Source organism: Triticum urartu, chromosome 6A (assembly GCF_056163025.1).
Source record: "Triticum urartu cultivar PI428250 chromosome 6A, HENAU_Tu73, whole genome shotgun sequence".
Lineage (NCBI taxonomy): Eukaryota > Viridiplantae > Streptophyta > Magnoliopsida > Poales > Poaceae > Triticum > Triticum urartu.
The window spans coordinates 494,933,976-494,953,297 of record NC_141878.1 but is presented as its reverse complement, the minus strand read 5'-3'; positions in this window follow the sequence as shown (position 1 = coordinate 494,953,297).

Sequence of the window (19,322 nt, the reverse complement as noted above, 5' to 3'; positions counted from 1 at the left end):
CGCCATGTGTTTTGTTGTTATGTTAGAGTGCAGTAGCTTGTTGTCCTTGATGCGTTTAGTTGGCCTCGTGCTGTTAATCGCAGATCGGTGCTATATTGGTTTTGCTTGCCATTTGCAAACCGTGCATCCGATTCCGGTGATCTTTATATCGATTTCGACCGAAATCAACTCATCTTTCCAGCGGCACTCTTGGTTTCCCAAGTTGAGGCCAGGTTCAATCTTTCCTTTCCGAAGCATGCATATGCATTGCATATCACGTCCTGCATATCATGCCATGTTTTGCATCATGTTGTTTGTGCATTGCACCGTGGTTGATTGTGTCTCCCTTTGCTTGTGTTCTTGCTTTGGGTAGAGCCGGGAGTCGAGTACGTGCTCGAGAAACTAGTTGAGTACGCTTACGAGGATCAAGCTTACGTCAACTCGGAGAACTTTGCAGGCAAGATGACCATACCCTCGAAATCACTTCTATCTTTGCTTGCTAGATGCTCGCTCTTTTGCTATGCCTATGCTACGGTACCTACCACATGCCTTATCATGCCTCCATATTGCCATGTCAAACCTCTAATCCACCTTGTCCTAGCAAACCATTGTTTGTCTATGTTACCGCTTTGCTCAGCCCCTCTTATAGCGTTGCTAGTTGCAGGTGAAGATTGGAGTTGTTCCTTGTTGGAACATGTTTATTGTTGGGATATCACTATTATATCTTGTCTACTTTAATGCATCTATACACTTGGTAAAGGGTGGAAGGCTCGGCCTTATGCCGGGTGTTTTGTTCCACTCTTGCCGCCCTAGTTTCCGTCATACCGGTGTTATGTTCCTGATTTTGCGTTCCTTACACGGTTGGGTTATAATGGGAACCCCTTGACAGTTCACCTTGAATAAAACTCCTCCAGCAAGGCCCAACCTTGGTTTTACCATTCGCCACCTAGCCTCTTTTTCCCTTGGGTTCCGCGGACTCAAGGGTCGTCTTTATTTTAAACCCCCGAGCCAGTGCTCCTCTGAGTGCTGGTCCAAAACAGAGCCACTTGCAGCGCCACCTCGGGGCAACTCGGGGGTTGGTTTTACTCGTAGCTTGACCTATCCGGTGTGCCCTGAGAATGAGATACGTGCGACTCCTATCGGGATTTGTCGGCACATCGGGCGGCTTTGCTGGTTTAGTTTTACCATTGTCGAGATGTCTTGTAACCGGGATTCCGAGTCTGATCGGGTTGTCTTGGGAGAAGGAATATCCTTCATTGACCGTGAGAGCTTGTGATGGGCTAAGTTGGGACACCCCTGCAGGGATTTGAACTTTCGAAAGCCGTGCCCGCGGTTATGGGCAGATGGGAATTTGTTAATGTCCGGTTGTAGAAAACCTGAAACTTAACTTAATTAAAATGAATCAACAGAGTGTGTGGTCGTGATGGTCTCTTTTCGGCAGAGTCTGGGAAGAGAACACGGTCTCGTGTTATGCTTGACCGTAGGTTGTTCTAGGATCACTTCTTGATCATAGTTTATCGATCGTGCCTTTGCCTTCTCTTCTCGCTCTCATTTTGCGTATGTTAGCCACCATATATGCTAGTGCTTGCTGCAGCTCCACCTCATACCTTTTACCTACCTATAAGCTTAAATAGTCTTGATCGCGAGGGTGTGAGATTGCCGAGTCCCCGTGACTCACAGATTACTTCAAAACCAGATGCAGGGACCGATGATACCGCTCCCGGAGATTCGACTGATCTCAAGTGGGAGTTCGATGAGGACTCAGGACGATACAATGTTTCTTTTCCAGACGATCAGTAGTGGAGCCCAGTTGGGGCGATCGGGGACATTATGCATTTGGGGTTGTCTTTATTTTGGTTTCGTAGTCGGACCTTGATTGTATCTGAATGAATGTAATGTTATATTTATGCTATTGTGTGACGTGGCGATTGTAAGCCAAATATGTACCTCTTTTCTTATTTAGTACATGGGTTGTGTGAAGATTACCCCACTTGCGACATTGCTTACAATGCGGTTATGCCTCTAAGTCGTGCTTCGACACGTGGGAGATATAGCCGCATCGTGGGCGTTACAAGTTGGTAATCAGAGCCTTCCCCGACTTAGGAGCCCCCTACTTGATGGAATCGCTGGCGTTGTTGAGTCTAGAAAAATGTTTTGAGTCATTTAGGATTATATATATCGGAGAGTAGGATTCTTTTTACTCCTCAGTCCCTTCGTCGCTCTGGTGAGGCATCCTGATGTAGAGTTTTGACTCTTCTCTTCTCAAATTTCACTAATTTTTTTAGGATCATGCGAGTATCTTGGAATCGTTCCGATGGTTTTGTGACAAGACCATTGTTCTTGGTGCCTCCTAACATTTAGGGGTTGTGGCAGTGTCCCGGGGAGTTGAGCTCCGAGGTGTTGTCGTCACAATTTTATCGTTGCAGTTCTGGAATACCTGAGTTTCGCCTACATCGAAAATCTCTTTTATGCAGTTGTTGGTGAGATAACCTCGACGCCACCCAGTACTGGGGCGGGAGTTCGGGAGTATTGCCATAACTTGTATAACGGATGCTTTTCGAAGGTTGAGGTAAATGATTTCTGAAGGTTTCTTGGTTATGTGTTGAAGGATGGATACAGCTGGATGTAGGATTTGCTAGCTTTGGGTGAGATATTATGCTTCCCCTGTATCCCCAACACCTGATTGCATAACCGGGAAAATTTCGGGAGTTTCATAGGTGGGAATTCATGTAGCTTTAGTATTTCTTCCGCAGATATTTGGTTTGTGATTGGGTAATCCTCACCAAGTATTTGTTCTTGTCCGTACCTTGTTGTTTTATTCATCTACCTCTATCTAAGTGGCTTCTCAATTTACGGAAGTGTGACCGTTTAATTTGGAATGCATTCGTTCATTCTTGTTCGAATGTTAAGACTACATATTGCAATTTCAATCCATTGATTCGGCTTGAATATATTTCTGTCAAGATGCTAACAGATGTCACCCTCTTCAGGATGGCTCCTCCAACGCGTCAGAATCCTGAACCGCCGCCACCACCTCCACCTCCGGAGGCATGGCAAGCTGTGATGGCCGCTACCAATGCCAACACACAGATGCTTATGCAACTCTTGCAAGAGCGCAACTAAGGAAATCAAGGCCATGACAACAATCAGAATCAGTTTGCTACACTCAACCAGTTCCTCGCAAACCAGCCAAAGACCTTCAGTAACTATGTCGAGGCAACAGATACTGATGATTGGCTCATGGATATCTGCAAGCATTTCGAGTGCAGCAACGCCAGGCCTGAGGACTTCGTCAAGTTTGCCTCGTTCCAACTCAAAGACCAAGATGCAGAGTGGTATCAGCAATACAAAGATTTTAGAGGAGGTCGTGTGATTACCTGTGATGAATTCCGTTAAGACTTCAAAGCTCACCGCATTCCTCAGAGTGTTGTTGAGAGCAAGCGTGAGGAGTTCCGCAACCTGAAGCAAGGCAGCTTGTCTGTTTACCAATATAACATCATGTTCCAGAAGCTCGCTCGTTTCGCCAAGCAAGACGTCCCTGACAAGAAGAGCATGATTTATCAGTTCAGAGGTGGCCTCAGAGAAGATCTACAACTAGCCCTTGTGCTTTTTGAGCCGAAGAAGTACGATGAGTTCTACAATATGGCACTGAAACAAGAGGCTGCTCAACTCAAGTGCGATGCTTCCAAGAAACGAGTCAGGGATGCAACTCCTTCTTCCTCAACTCAAGTGACAACTAAGCAGCATAAGTATTGGTTGCCTCCTCCTCCTTTGTTCCATCAGCCTTATCAGCAGAAGTGCAAAGGTGGTAATGGATCTTCCCACCCACCCAACCCAGGCTTTCAGAGCAAGACTTCGTCTCATGCTCCAAGATCAAGTGCTCCGCTCCGTATCACCGTCCGCTTTCAGAGGTCACGTGCAACAAGTGTCAGCAGAAGGGTCACTATGCCAACAAATGCTTCAATCAGAGGCGTCTTCCTCCTCCTCCTCCTCCTCCTGTGAGATCTCCTAGCACTGCAGTGGTCAAGCATAATCCCAAGCATGCCAAGGTCAACTTGTTGAACGCAGCTCAGGCAGAGGACTCGTCAAATGTGATCATGGGTAACCTTCCTGTTAACGATATCTCTGCAAAAGTCCTTTTTGATACTGGTGCATCGCATTGTTTCATGTCTAAACCATTTTTTTTCCAAGAATGAATTCGCTTCTTCTCATTTGGGCAAGTCAATGGATATCGTTTCTCCGAGTAAACGGTTGAGTGCCAGTTTGGTGGTCCTGGATGTTACTATCACGTTGGGTGACTATAAGTTTCTGTCTTCTCTAATGGTCCTTGGTAACTCGGGTATTGATCATATTCTCGAAATGGACTGGCTTTCTAAGCACAAGGCTCAGCTTGATTGTGCTGCCAGGCAGATTCAATTAACACATTCGTCTGAGGATGTAATCGTCTTTGCCGCTCGTGATGATACCATTCGTCTGTTTTCTCTCAATGAGAAGGGCGAGCTGGATGCCATCTCTCAGATTCCAGTCGTTTGTGAATATCAAGACGTCTTTCCAGAAGAGCTTCCAGGAATGCCTCCGCAGCAGCCAGTTGAATTCGTCATCGATCTTGAGCCTGACACGGAACCCGTTTGCAAACGTCCTTACAAGCTTGGACCTGAAGAGTTGAAGGAGCTGAAGAAACAACTCGATATTCAAGAGCGTATGGGTCTCATCCGACCAAGTTCTTCTCCATGGGGTTGTGGTGTTCTTTTCGTCAAGAAGAAGGATGGAACAGACCAACTTTGTGTCGACTACCGTCCATTGAACAAGAAGACCATAAAGAACAAATACCCACTTCCCAACATCAATGAGCTTTTCGAACAACTCAAAGGTGCTCAAGTATTCTCCAAGATTGACCTCCGTATGGGCTATCATCAGATTTGCATTCGTGAAGAAGATATCCCCAAGACAGCATTCAGAACAAGCTATGGTTCATATGAATGCACTGTCATGTATTTCGGCCTTGTCAATGCTCCTCCAACTTTCTCTCGCATGATGAACTTCATCTTCCATGCCTACACAAATGACTTCGTCTTGGTCTACCTCGATGACATTTTGGTCTTTTCCAAGAACAAGGAGGATCATGCCAAGCACTTGAGATTGGTGCTGGATAAGCTCAGAGAACATCAGTTCTATGCGAAGTTTTCAAAGTGCGAGTTTTGGCTCGATGAGGTTCTCTACCTTGGGCATATCATCTCCGCCAAGGGCATAGCTGTTAATCCTGAGAAGGTGTCTGCAATTGTGAATTGGGAACCGCCTCAGAATGTGAAGAAACTCCGCAGCTTCCTTGGGCTCGCAAGCTATTGTCGAAGGTTCGTTGAGAACTTCTCTAAGATCGCGAAGCCTCTTTCCAACCTCCTCCAGAAGCATGTGAAGTATGTCTGGTCGCCTGAATGTGACATCGCTTTCAACACCCTCAAAGAGAAGTTAATCACTGCTCCAGTTCTGACTCCTCCTGATGAATCCAAACCGTTCGAGGTCTTCTATGATGCTTCCCTTCAAGGCCTCGGTGAAGTGTTGATGCAAGAGAAGAAAGTTGTGGCCTATACCTCTCGCCATTTGAAGCCCAACGAAAAAAACTACCCCACTCATGACCTCGAGTTGGCGGCAGTTGTCCATGCTCTTTTAACATGGAGACATCTCTTGTTGGGAAGAAAAGTGGACATCTTCACTGATCATAAGAGTCTCAAGTACATCTTCACTCAGCCCAACCTCAACCTCAGGCAGACTCGTTCGGTCGAAATGATTCAAGAGTATAATCCGAGTATTGAATATACTCCAGGCAAGGCCAATGTCATTGCTGACGCATTGAGCAGGAAGGCTTACTGCAACAATTTGATTCTCAAGCCCTACCAACCAGAGCTTTGTGAAGCTTTCCGCAAACTCAATCTCCAAGTTGTTCCTCAAGGATTCCTTACCAACCTCCAAATCTCTCCTACTTTGGAAGATCAGATTCGTGAGGCTCAACTTCTTGATGCTATGGTGAAGAAGGTGAAGATTGGGATTTCCAAGAGCTAACCCAAGTACAAGTGCTATCGCCTTGACGACAAGGACACTCTATTCTTCGAGGATCGCATTATTGTCCCTAAAGGTGACCTTCGTAAAGTCATTATGAACGAAGCTCACAATTCACTCCTCTCTATTCACCCTGGAAGTACAAAGATGTGCCATGACCTCAAGCAGTCGTATTGGTGGACTCGAATGAAGCGCGAGATTGCTCAGTTCGTGAATGAATGTGATGTCTGCAGAAGAGTGAAAGAAGAACACCAACGACCAGCTGGTCTCCTCCAACCTCTTGCCATTCCAGAATGGAAGTTCGACCATATTGAGATGGACTTCGTGACTGGATTTCCAAAGTCCAAGCGTGGCAATGATGCTATCTTCGTTGTCATCGACAAGGTCACCAAAGTGGCTCATTTTCTGCCTATCAAAGAATCTATCACAGCAACTCAGTTGGCAGAGCTATATACCTCCAGGATTGTCTCTCTGCACGGCATTCCGTAGTTGATATCTTCAGATCGTGGTAGCATCTTCACCTCTAAGTTTTGGGATTCTTTTCAGAAGGCCATGGACACCAACATCTGCTTCAGCACAACTTTTCATCCTCAAACTAGTGGCCAAGTCGAGAGGGTCAATCAAATTCTTGAAGATATGCTCAGGGCATGTGTCATTTCTTTCGGTATGAAGTGGGAAGATTGTCTTCCATATGCCGAGTTCTCCTACAACAACAGCTTTCAAGTGAGTTCGGGCAAGGCCCCATTCGAGATTTTCTATGGCAGGAAGTGCCGTACTCCTCTTAACTGGTCAGAGACTGGTGAACGCCAACTTCTTGGAAATGACTTGATCACAGAGGCTGAAGAAATGTGCAAAGTCATTCGTGAAAATCTCAAAGCCGCGCAATCGCGCCAGAAGAGTTACTATGATAGCAAACATCGTGACTTGGCTTTCGATATGGGAGACCATGTCTACCTCCGCGTCTCTCCAATGAAAGGAACTCGTCGCTTCGGTATCAAAGGGAAGCTTGCCCCTAGATACATGGGTCCTTTCAAGATCATTGGCAAAAGAGGCGATCTCGCCTATCAACTTGAGCTTCCATCAAATTTTTGCAAACATGCACGACGTGTTTCGCGTGTCTCAACTCCGCAAGTGTTTCAAGACTCCTGACGGCACCATCAACTTTGAAGAGATTGATCTCCAAGAAGACCTGTCTTATCATGAGCACCCCGTTGCTATTCTTGAGGAAACTGAGCGCAAGACTCGCAACAAGTCTATCAAATTCCTGAAAGTGAAGTGGTCACACCATTCTGACCGTGAAGCCACCTGGGAACGTGAGGACCACCTCCGTTCCGAATATCCGGAGTTTTTCCAGTCCTAGATCTCGGCACGAGATCCTTTCGTAGTGGTGGAGTGTTGTAACACCCGTTATGTAACCTGCCATATTTGTATTCCAACTCTTGCCATTTCCGACACTAAGTTATGATATTTCCTCGTTGTCGGGGTTTTGTCTCCGTGTTACTTTTGTCTTTGCCATGCATCTCATATCATGTCATCATGTGCATCGCATTTGCATACGTGTTCGTCTCATGCATCTGAGCATTTTCCCCATTGTCCGTTTTGCATTCCGGCGCTCCTATGTCCTCCAGTGTCCCTTTCTACCCCTTTTCGTGTGCGGGTGTTAAAACATTCTCGGATTGGACCGAGACTTGTCAACCGGCCTTAGTTTACTACCGGTAGACCGCCTGTCAAGTTTCGTACCATTTGGACTTCGTTTGATACTCCAACGGTTAATCGAGGAACCGAAAAGGCCCCGTGTGTGTTGCAGCCCAATACCCCTCCAAAGTGGCCCAAAACCCACCTAAAACCCTTCCATCATCACGGTCGTTCGATCACGATCGCGTGGCCAGAAACCGTGCTCAATTTGGAGCCTCCTAGCTCCCTCTACCTATAAATATAGACCCCTCCGAAATTTTTGGGCAAAACCCTAACCCTCTCCCTCTCCTCGCGCTGCCGAACGAAACTCGGCAGGCCGGACGTGTCCGCCCACGCCGCCACCATTTCCAGTGAATCCCGAGCCGCCACGTGTTGTTTCCGCCGCCACTCGTCCAGCGCGCCGCCGCGGCCCGCCGAGGCCCGCAGGCGGCCCTCCCCAGCCCGGGCGCGCCTTGCCCCGCTGCCCGGATCCCACGCCGCCAACCACCGCTCGCCGCCCGGCTCCTCCCTGCCGCGAGATCCGCTGCCCCGTCGCCGTCCAAGGTCGCCGCCGGCACCGCCACTCCATAGCGCCACTGCTCGTGGCCTCTCCAGCTTCCTGCTCCGCCGCCTCGAGCACCGCGTCCGCCCCCTGACCCTCGCCGGCTACTCCCTCCTCTCCGGCAGCTTCTCCGGCGAAGCTCCGGCCGCTCCTCGGATTGCGTGCCCCGGACGAACCCTAGATCCCGAGAGGTCTAATTTTCACTAAGTCCTCGTCCCTGTTCATATTTTTATGCCTCCTTCATCGCATCATAACTTCATCCCCGTGGCTCCGTTTTGGGCGTGTAGCATATCAAATTGTTCGTCTCGATGTGTACTTCATTCCATTCCATTGCACCATGTTCATTTGAGCTCATCTTGATGCCCTAAATGCTGTTGCAAGAGTGCTATGCAATGTTAGTTTCAGATTCTTATTAGTATTTGGACATTTGTCATTTTTGCCATGATTAATGTGTGCCTCCTATGAACTTGAGTCCTACATGTGTTTTGAAGTATGCCATGCCATCTTTACATGGGTGTATGCCATGTATTTTTGTGATCTTTGTGGTGACTAGCACAAGCATGCAAAGTAGCTCTCGTAATGTTGCTGATTTCAGGGACTTAGAAATCTTCTAAGTCATTTCCCTGTTAATATTTTTATGCCATGTATTCATGTTGCTACAGAGTGATCCATGCCTCTTTTGAGCATGTTAAGTAAAGATAATTTTGAGATAATGTTATGCTCTATCCATCCATGTATTTGTTCGCAATTATGGAGCACCCTAGCATGACTCAATCTTGTTCTACTTTTGCTATAAAATGTTCCTCGTAGATTGTTTACATGTTAAGCAATTTTGCCGAGGTTGTTGTAGTTGATCCGTGCATGCTATGAGGTTGTTCTTGCCATGTTTAGCTTCTATGACATGGCTACTTGCTGGGTGTATGCTTAGTTTGTCATGCAATGCCTTGTGGTGAGTGCATCGAGCTCGTAAACATGCCTACATGAATCTGTTTTGCCATGTTCTAGTTTTCTGCAAAGTCTGAATCTGTTAACGAAACTTGCTATGTTAACATGGTTGCCATTGTATTTTCTGATCCCTTTTGGCTTATGGTCAGTAAGGGACTTTTGTTGTATGCTTTGAGTAGCTTCATTCCATGCCTTGATTTGCCATGATATGTTCCTGTAGCATGCTGTTATCTTGCTATAAACATTGCCTCCTGATGTTAAAATCCTGCCATGTTGTTATTTTCACTAAGTCTGTAACCTGATATCTTTTGCACTTTTGCCATGCTTGTTTGAACCTGCTATTGAGTGAATTAGCCGTAGCTTAGTGCTCATCTTTTGTCAAGCATCTTGAGTGGATCACCGCCATGTGTTTTGTTGTTATGTTAGAGTGCAGTAGCTTGTTGTCCTTGATGCATTTAGTTGGCCTCATGCTGTTAATCGCAGATCGGTGCCATATTTGTTTTGCTTGCCATTTGCAAACCGTGCATCCGATTCTGGTGATCTTTATATCGATTTCGACCGAAATCAACTCATCTTTCCAACGGCACTCTTGGTTTCCCAAGTTGAGGCCAGGTTCAATCTTTCCTTTCCGAAGCATGCATATGCATTGCATATCACGTCCCGCATATCATGCCATGTTTTGCATCATGTTGTTTGTGCATCGCACCGTGATTGATTGTGTCTCCCTTTGCTTGTGTTCTTGCTTTGGGTAGAGCCGGTAGTCGAGTACGTGATCGAGGAACCAGTTGAGTACGCTTATGAGGATCAAGCTTACGTCAACTCGGAGAACTTTGCAGGCAAGATGACCATACCCTCGAAATCACTTCTATCTTTGCTTGCTAGATGCTTGCTCTTTTGCTATGCCTATGGTACGATACCTACCACATGCCTTATCATGCCTCCATATTGCCATGTCAAACCTCTAATCCACCTTGTCCTAGCAAACCGTTGTTTGGCTATGTTACCGCTTTGCTTAGCCCCTCTTATAGCGTTGCTAGTTGCAGGCGAAGATTGGAGTTGTTCCTTGTTGGAACATGTTTATTGTTGGGATATCACTATTATATCTTGTCTACTTTAATGCATCTATACACTTGGTAAAGGGTGGAAGGCTCGGCCTTATGCCTGGTGTTTTGTTCCACTCTTGTCGCCCTAGTTTCCGTCATACCGGTGTTATGTTCCTTGATTTTGCGTTCCTTACACGGTTGGGTTATAATGGGAACCCCTTGACAGTTCGCCTTGAATAAAACTCCTCCAGCAAGGCCTAACCTTGGTTTTACCATTCGCCACCTAGCCTCTTTTTCCCTTGGGTTCCATGGACTCAAGGGTCATCTTTATTTTAAATCCCCGGGCCAGTGCTCCGCTGAGTGCTGGTCCAAAACAGAGCCACTTGCAGCGCCACCTTGGGGCAACTCGAGGGTTGGTTTTACTCGTAGCTTGACCTATCCGGTGTGCCCTGAGAACGAGATACGTGCGACTCCTATCGGGATTTGTCGGCACATCGGGTGGCTTTGCTGGTTTTGTTTTACCATTGTCGAGATGTCTTGTAACCGGGATTCCGAGTCTGATCGGGTTGTCTTGGGAGAAGGAATATCCTTCGTTGACCGTGAGAGCTTGTGATGGGATAAGTTGGGACACCCCTGCAGGGATTTGAACTTTCGAAAGCCGTGCCCGCGGTTATGGGCAGATGGGAATTTGTTAATGTCCGGTTGTAGAAAACCTGAAACTTAACTTAATTAAAATGAATCAACAGAGTATGTGGTCGTGATGGTCTCTTTTCGGCAGAGTCCGGGAAGAGAACACGGTCTCGTGTTATGCTTGACTGGAGGTTGTTCTAGGATCACTTCTTGATCATAGTTTATCGATCGTGCCTTTGCCTTCTCTTCTCGCTCTCATTTTGCGTATGTTAGCCACCATATATGCTAGTGCTTGCTGCAGCTCCACCTCATACCTTTTACCTACCTATAAGCTTAAATAGTCTTGATCGCGAGGGTGTGAGATTGCTGAGTCCCCGTGACTCACAGATTACTTCAAAACCAGATGCAGGGACCGATGATACCGCTCCAGGAGATTCGACTGAGCTCAAGTGGGAGTTCGATTAGGACTCAGGACGATACTACGTTTATTTTCCAGACGATCAGTAGTGGAGCCCAGTTGGGGCGATCGGGGACATTATGCATTTAGGGTTGTCTTTATTTTGCTTTCGTAGTCGAACCTTAATTGTATCTGGATGAATGTAATGTTATATTTATGCTATTGTGTGACGTGGCGATTGTAAGCCAACTATGTACCTCTTTTCTTATTCAGTACATGGGTTGTGTGAAGATTACCCCACTTGCGACATTGCTTACAATGCTGTTATGCCTCTAAATCGTGCTTCCACATGTGGGAGATATAGCCGCATCGTGGGCGTTACATCCAGGTCTGGCTCTCATACTTTGGACCAGAAAGATAGCCATGTTATCGATATATTGGTATCTGTTAAGCTCATATAGGAATATTGTTCAGGACCCTGAGGACCAAGATTGAGAGCTCACAGACTGCTCTTAGGAGGGCTGGTGCCTTGCCGATAATGCTTGGCCATGGAAGAGGTTAGTATTGCTATTGTTTTGCAGTCCATGTCCTAACTATGTAAAGTTAATCTCCTCCGAGTTGTAGAATTTACTTATAAGTACTAAAAAAGGTTCGTTTCTTTCTCTATGTTCCTGCAGGTGATGAGCTAGTCACGTATAGGAACGACGAGAGGTCGGCCGAGTTTCTGCGAAACTCAAGCTGTTCATACATGAAATTCAAAGCCTACAACGTGTACTACAGATGGGCATGCATAATTTTCCACATGATCATTATTTTTCTTCTGAAATTTAGTACTAACATAATGCCATTTGTGTATGTTAGTTGCGAAAGTAGGTATTGCATGCATCTGACAATTGATTGATCATGTGCATGGGCACATATATAGGTATAGGGGGGCCGACCTCTACTTGTCTCCCAAGAAGTACAAATATATGGGGGAGAGAGGAGGCGCGGTAGTACAAAATACACAAGGTCCTAGTACTATACATTTGTATGGATAACGTATGTTCAACACCCCTCGTAGTCGAAGCGTCGCCGGTGATGCAGAGACTGTACCAAAACGATCGTGGCTTTGTGAATGTCACAAAGCAACTCCTAGACCAACTGACGAAGCCAAGAGCACTCGACGACGACATTGGCCACCGTTCGGTACTCCGCCTCAGCACTAGGGTGAGAGACCGTGGGTTGTCCTTGGGAAACTACGAAATCAGTGAGGGCCCGAGGTAGACACAGTAGCCCGATGTAGAACAATGAGTGTCAGGGCAGCCAACCCAGTCTGCATCGGAGTAGGCGACGATGTCGGTGGGGGCGGAAGCCGTCAGCATGAGTTCCAAGGACATAGTGCCACGTATGTACCGGAGAATACACTTCAACATGGTCCAATGAGAATCACGCGGGGAGTGCATATGGAGGCAAACCTGCTGAACAACATACTGCAGGTCTTGGCGGGTCAGCATCAGATACTGCAAGGCACCGACTATGGAGCAATAAACCACCGCATCGGGTGCAGGGAGCCCTCCTTGGCGGAGACCTTGGCCTTTGTGTCGATAGGTGTGGCAGCGGGCTTGCAGTTAAGCATGCTAGCTCGCTCAAGAAGCTCGTGGGCATACTTCTGCTGATGCAGAAGGAAGCCACCGGTGCGCCAAACCACCTCGATGCCAAGAAAGTAATGAAGTGGCCCTAAGTCCTTCAGGGCAAACTCATCACGAAGACGAGCTGTGATCTGCTGAAGAAGCTCAATGGAGGATGCCGCTAGGATGATGTCATCGACATAGAGCAGAAGGTACATGGTAGCAGCACCCTGATGATAGACGAAAAGTGAAGCATCAGAGCGGGTCGACCAAAACCCAAGCTGCTGGAGGAATGCCGCGATACGCTGGTACCATGCGCCATGGTGCCTGCTTCAACCCGTAGAGGGAACGGGAGAGCAAGCACACGTGATGTGGATGCTCGGTGTCGGTGAAACTAGTGGGTTGCTGACAGTACACCTGGTCGACAAGGTGCCCATGCAGAAAAGTGTTGGAGACATCCAACTGATGCACCGACCATGCACGAGAGACCACCAACTAAAGGACCGTGCGGATCGTGCCCGGTTTGACAACCGGGGCAAAAGTGCCGGTGAAGTGCACACCAGCACGCTGTCAAAATCCATGGACCACCCAACGAGCTTTGTAGCGCTTGAGAGAATTGTTAGGTCGTGTCTTGTGGCAGAACACCCATTTTCCACTGATGACGTTAGCATGGGGAGGCCGTGGAACAAGATGACGTTAGCATCGAACTCCTCCCGCATCGCAGCGAGCCAATGAGGATTGCGAAGAGCTACGCAAGCAGAAGAGGGAATGGGTGATGGTGTTGAGGTCGAGGTGGCACATACATACTCACTAGAAGTTTAGCGCGTGCTCAATCGATGCACGCTGGCCCGGGCCCGGGTCATCACGCTGAGAGTCGGTGAGGGAGGGGTCGGAGCAGGCATGGCAACGGGTGAGGGTGGAGTCGAGCCCTGTCGCTGAGGAGCCGGCAGACGAGCTAGAGACAGAGGCGTCGAGCGCGGCGCCGAAGTCCGCCTGGCTCGAGGCGGCCGAGGTGGCACCGGCTGAGGTAGCCGAGGGGGACGCCGGGTCCGACTCACCCGAGGTAGCCGCACCCGAAGGGGATGCGGGGGGAGTCACGGCCAACGTCATAGGAGGGGGCAGCCTCCCTGTGGTGGGCCGTGACCGGGGCCCACGCCAGGCTAGAGGCGCATCGAGGGCTCTGGCGAAGGCGCTGCAAATGGTGGTACCTACTGAAAAGGAAACACCCTCTCATCAAAGTACACGTGTCGGGAAGTGTACACACGGTGGGTAGCCTTTGGTGTTGGAAGGGTAGCCAAGGAAGATGCAAGGAATATATCGTGGTGCAAGTTTGTGTGGGGTGGTAGATGTGATGATAGGATAACAAAGACACCCGAATGTGCGAAGACCATCATACGATGGAGGAGCACTGAAGAGAAGGTGGTGAGGGGTGTAGTTCCAACGAGGACGACAAAGTCTAATGTTAAAAACAAGAGTGGCGGTGGCGAGTGCATCAAGCCAGAACCAGGGAGGTACATTGGAATGAAAGAGCAATGTATGAATGCAGTTATTAAGAGTGTGTAGGATGCGCTCAGCACATTCATTCTACTGTGAACTGCAGGGCTAGGTTAGGCGAAAGATGGTGCCGTGAGAGGCAAGCAGCTCTCGAACGGCGACATTATCAAATTCTTTTTCATCATCGGTTTGAAGTGCAAGTATGGGGCAACCAAACTGGGTGATGACATAGGAATAAAAAGCCATAAGTGTGGCTAGGGCATCTGATTAGTGACAAAGAGGAAATGTCCACACATAGTGAGATAAATCCTCTAAAAGCACCAAATAATAAAGGTAGCCCGTGTTACTTGCACACTAGTGCAACAACGTGCTATACAAACGGTTTTTAACCCCTTTCCACGACGACGTTTGGAACCATCGCCAAGTGAGTGTGGGCGATAGGGGGAGGGGTCCTTTCCACATGACCTAGACACCGTTGGGGATAGGCCCTCCTGGCTCGCTGGCTGGGGCAAAATGAGCTCGTGTGCGATCTGGCGGGGCATCTAAACCCAATTGTTTTCGTCTGTATGTACATCCCACACGGTGAATCCCAGAAAATCATTTCCATGCGTATGTATATCACATACAGTTCTTTGTGTGGAAGCATTTGTGCAAGGTGGGATAACGCAAACAGTTCGCCACCGGAAGCCGTGTGTGGTTGTTAGTTGATCGAACACGCCTACTTTCTAGAAATCGTGCGGGTTGTTTGAGTTCATCGCCCTCGGTGCTGTCTGAGTAATTGCCTGCAATAGAAAGCCCCAATAAGCAGGGTAATTACCCTATTATTGATAATCCATGTACTAATCAAATTGATATTTCTTATACAACATACCAGATATTTCATATCCGTATAACAACTACCAGGATTTCATAATCAAATTACATTAGATAGCTTTGGCACTCAGTTGCGCCATTACACAACAACACCAAGTTTCACATGCAACATCAAAAACCTTGGAAAGTAGCATCATACACGGTAAATAGACAGATGAATCTCATCTGGGAAACTGCAGAAGCGGAAGGCAAATATTGAGCCTTCAGTGATGTTGAATGTCATTGCAACTTTAGGCCAGTGGCTATGGATAATTGCCCACCCAACCTTCGTCTTCTTCAGCAAGACTTCAATATTGTACCGTGGGTGTTGAATGAATACCTTCCTCGCCTCTTGACCATGCAGGTGGTTTGAGAAGTAATCATCGGTGAACTGCTTTGAAAAGTACTGAAAACAAAGATATGCATAAATCACTGTTATAAATTTTGAAATGGCGCAAGGAGTAAAAACAAGGTAAAAGAGTTAGTACCATCCTATAGTTTACTAATGTCTTCTTCATTGTGCAAACAAAGATCTTGTTGTTATTCGTCACAAGTTTCTTCATCCTAACAATCTTTCTGAGTTTCTTGACTTGACTGATATTCATGGACATCTCATTTCCCCATATGCAAAATGGATCGAACAGTGATTCTAAGCCTCTCACACCAAGACCTACATGTGCAAGACCAAATTGTAACAAACCTAAAGATTAGAATGATTCCCGCAACTGCATAATAATGTGCTATTAGCCAAAGGACCATGCTTGAACAAACCTCTATGCTAAACCACAGTGTCTCCCATTGTTTCCCTGCAGCACACATAAGGAAGATCTTGATCAGGTTAACTAAAAGTTGCCATACTATCAGTAGAATCTGTATTGAGTAGAGCCAAATTTGATTGGTGCCACATGCATAACAATACAAAATTGTACCCACATCAAATGAAAATCAAATTGCAGAACTGAACCAAAGATTTAAATGGACAGCAGACTAAATGAACCAAAATAGTTAACTGAGCACGACATTGCAGAATAGAAGCATGTACTAGAAGATAAGACAGTTAACAAAACAAAGAATGCTTGAGAACAGTACTACGAAATGTAGCAATTGTTGGACCAAAGTGTTAACTGAACATTACATTTCAGAGGACCAAACTGTTAACTGAACATCAGATTGCATATTAACATTACAGAAGAAAATCACTAGAAGGCACTAGCGGTGGCCTCGATAAAACAACATGAACTGTATTTTAAAGTAGACAACTACGTGGCGATGTCGACAGTGGCCTCGAAGACGAGGTGCTCCTCCAAGATCTGGCGGTCGGCACGCATGGCAGCCATAGCAACCTCGTGCGCGCGTGCGGCCGCATGCTACTGAGCTCCATGTTATACTACATGCAAGATGGCTGTGAGCGGCGCTTAATTGGAGGAGGGGGGGCAGTGATGGCTGTGAGCGGCGCTTAATTGGAGGAGGGGGCAGTGATTTCGGCTGAAGGTGTAGCGCCATCGGTCGGGGCATGTGGGATGGGAAATGAGGAGGATGGTGTGGGTGGGGTGTGCATTACCTGACCATATCGACGAGGACGCGCAGCAAGAAGAAGGGTCGGCGGCGAGGAGGCCGCGCAGCAAGAAGAAGGGTCACCGGCAAGGAGGCGGTGTAGCAAGAAGAAGGGTCGGCGGCGAGGAGGCTGCGTAGCAAGAAGAAGGGTCACCGACAAGGAGGCGGTGCTGCAAGAAGAAGGGTCGCCGGCGAGGAGGAGGCGCTGTAAGAAAGAAGGGTAGCCGGCGAGGAGGCGGTGCTACAAGACGAAGGGTCACCAGCGAGGAGGCTGAGCTGCCAGTAAGCAGTAGTGAAGGTTTGAACTTGGAAAGCAAGGAGGAACAGTGGAAATGTGTCTTTTGGTGGGACGGAGGGGGCGGGGAGATAGATATTTTCGCGGTGGAAAAAAAATTTCACTCGGTGCCACGAGAAACTGGCGCGCAAGTGTGGTTCAAGCGGGGGCAGTGGACTGTAGACGACGAAGCTTCCTGCTTAAGCCATACAAGACGGTGCGCCAAGATATTTTATATCGCACCCCACATGATTCTTTCTAGTAAACTGTTTGTGGTATACCTGATTTTTTCATTATATTTTGAAAGACAAAATGGTGTTACGGAGGGAAATGATGGTGTTTGAATTGCTAAAATATTTACGTACAATGAACATGCAACTAGTACATGAGTGCCGTGTTTAAATTTGGAATTATTCTGGGTTCGTTTGGCATTTTTATGCATTAATTGAGTTTCTGGGCATTTAATGTGCATTAATTGAGTTTTTGGGCACTCAATTAATGCATAAAAATGCCAAACGAACCCATTAAATGCCCAGAAACTCAATTAATGCATAAAAATGCCCAGAAACTCAATTAATGCACATTAAATGCCTAGAAACTCAATTAATGCATTAATGGCGCCCAAGCCCCTGTTCTACGGCGTGGCTATATGTCTCACTGGACAGAGATTTAAGAGAGAAAAATGAGAATCTGAAAATAAAGTTTTGCACGGATCTTGATGTAAGATCCGACGGACCTATATAGCATCGACTGCGACTTATAGCAAGCATGATGAATATAAGGACGATGACAGTGGATAATAATTGTCTTACATATTTATGAACATAATTAAAAAAAGCCACATGCGGCAACGCCCAAAACACACAAGGGCAAAAGAAGAAGGAAGACAACGATCTGGTTCGCTGATCTCTACTTTCTTGATGTGTTGCTGCAGGCCACGGGGACTAGTCTCCGCAGTGAGCGGTGAGCACTTTCTTGTCCTCAAGATGCTGCTTGAGAGCATCCACGGATTCCTCCACTAGCCTTCTGCGCTCGATGGGTAGCATGGCATTCTCATCCATAAGTTTCTCGACGATGACGTCGGTCCTCTTCAACAAGGCAGTGGTCTCCTCCTGCTGCTCCGCACTTTTGACGATCTTCGCCCTCGGCAGGTCGCGTTCGGCCAGGAGCTTCGCATTGCTCTCATTTAGTTGCCGGATGATGCCAGTAGCCTGTTCAAAAGAGGCTTTCATGTCGTCCTCCAATCTCGCCTAGCCAGAGATCTGATCCATCTGGCTATGGATGATCACATGCATGCGCCTGTAAGAGTCCTCGCCTACCCGCGAGACATTTTCTCAGGCCGCCGCGGCGCGGGAGGACTCTGCTGCATTCACGGCGTGGCGGGACATCTCTTCTGCTTTCGCGGTGCGGCCAGACCAATCTGCTGCATCGACGGCGCGACGGGACCTCCGTGCTGCTTCCACGGCGCGACGGGACCTCTGTGCTGCTACGGCCGCGCGGCGGGACATGCCAGCTGCGTTCGCGGCGAGGCGGGACATCTCTCGTGCTTCCGTTTCCATGCTCGCATCTCCCTGGTGGCAATCTCTCGACCCAGAACTCACGCTGGCCATGGCAGACGCAAGGGAACGATGATGAATGACTTGTTTGTTTTTGTGGATGAGGAGTTGAGGAGGAATGTGTAGTCATCTTGGAGTAGTAGTATTTATAACCGAGTACTAATACGCTCCTAAGTGGGAAACCATTTAGGTTTTGATCGGTGTGAATAGGTTTGCAATTTGGAATGTGACGGGGCACAGGCTCAAAATTAATTTATTGACGGTGATAAGTGTGACACTATTCCCGGAAGGCGTAACGTGGGCACGCCTTCTCGGCCGCGTACATGGCGTTTGCACCATAGGGTGCACCGTAATAGGCAATGTCAGCACACGTCTTGTTCCAACAACCATGCGTGCTCGTTATTACCATCGCGCATGCTTCATTTAATTAGAATGTGTGTGCCCGTCTAGTGCACACACGTTGATCTATCTAACAGTTTCAGTTTGTTGTGGCAAATTGCAAACAGTTCATCCGTGTGAAGTGTATGCCATCAATCATAGACACTTTGATCTGGTTGACCCATTTCTGTTCTATTGCCTAATGACAAACAGTTAATCCTTCTGAAGCGTATGCCCTCAATCGCACACACCTTTATCTAGCTGCCCGTTTCTATTGCTCCTCCTAATCACAAACAGTTCATCTGAGTGAACCGTATGCT